Source organism: Sardina pilchardus, chromosome 4, assembly GCF_963854185.1.
Source record: "Sardina pilchardus chromosome 4, fSarPil1.1, whole genome shotgun sequence".
NCBI lineage: Eukaryota > Metazoa > Chordata > Actinopteri > Clupeiformes > Clupeidae > Sardina > Sardina pilchardus.
Genome location: NC_084997.1, coordinates 38,763,142 through 38,764,246, shown reverse-complemented (window position 1 = coordinate 38,764,246; position 1,105 = coordinate 38,763,142). Strand labels below are relative to the sequence as shown.

The following is a 1,105-nucleotide window of genomic DNA, read 5'->3' as shown; positions in this document are numbered from 1 at the left end:
AAACTCTTACTGCAATGAGAAACTTTTTGGATTTGGAAACATAAAGCTATGGAATATCCAGGCTTAAATGAGGAAATAGATTATACACCTTTCTTATAACTCTACTGGTTTCATATGTACAGATGTATTCTCTATGTAGATGTGAATGTATGTGAATGTAACCGGCAGAGTAACTGTTGTGTCCTCTTGTGCTCACCGTAGCTCCCCTTCCCTCAGTCACGCCCCCAGTTAGCTTGCCAGTGGCTAGTCACTCATTAGCGGCAAGGGCATTTGGTTTAAAACCGGCACATCGGGTGGACTAGTAAGTGATCCCTCTGCTCGTACGTCCTCCTCACACTGTTCGCTGCGCGGTCGCCTTGGAAAGGTATGTGTCAACAATCCCTTGCTACTGCTAACATGTTATTTTAGCTAGCTGGACTGTATGTAAAGTGTAACTGTTTGACAACAGGTGTTTGACTGTGTACCAGACGCTTCCGGGTAGTATATTGTAGATCTACCGAAGGTATTTACACTCTTTCAAACCGTAAATGCTGAACTTGCATGGTGCTTTTGTAAGAGTCTTTGCGCACATTCATAGTAATGTTTTTAACATAGGTCTTGGCTGAAAGACGCCGTGCGAACGCTGTGCGAACGCTCTCACTGTCTCTTGGAAGACTCGTAAGGTAATAATATATATATATAATGTAATGTAACGTATTGTGTATGTATGTTTATAGTAATTCAATCTACTATAATATGACCATGTCACATTGTAAATCCTATGCATGTGAACTATGCGGCACATCCTAAAACGCTTAACGTGAAAAACGTTTAACGTGAAAAAGCTTAACGTAGCTTAATGTTCGAAAACAATGATCAATCATCACCAAACTTGTCATAAACATTCATTGTTATACACACTACGACCTCAAAACATATCAAAACCGAAACCCCAATATTATGGACGTAGACTTCGTTAAGCTTTTTTGTTTACATAGGCGTCAATGGGAAGGAAAACGCTTAACGTAGCTTAATGTCAGATAACAGCGAGCAATCAGCATCAAACTTCTCTTGGACATCTCTAGCCCTACCATCTCCCACCTCTGTGAAAATCAACGCTGAAATC

General features: G+C 40.5%; 1 long non-coding RNA gene across 1 annotated transcript; it reads left to right on the top strand.

Annotated features, from left to right (window-relative positions):
• Positions 1–290: 290 nt before the first annotated feature.
• Positions 291–638, top strand: LOC134078053 (uncharacterized). The gene is made up of 3 exons (XR_009938811.1): positions 291–364; positions 449–502; positions 595–638. It is a non-coding gene; the product is annotated as an uncharacterized LOC134078053 (long non-coding RNA).
• Positions 639–1,105: the final 467 nt, after the last annotated feature.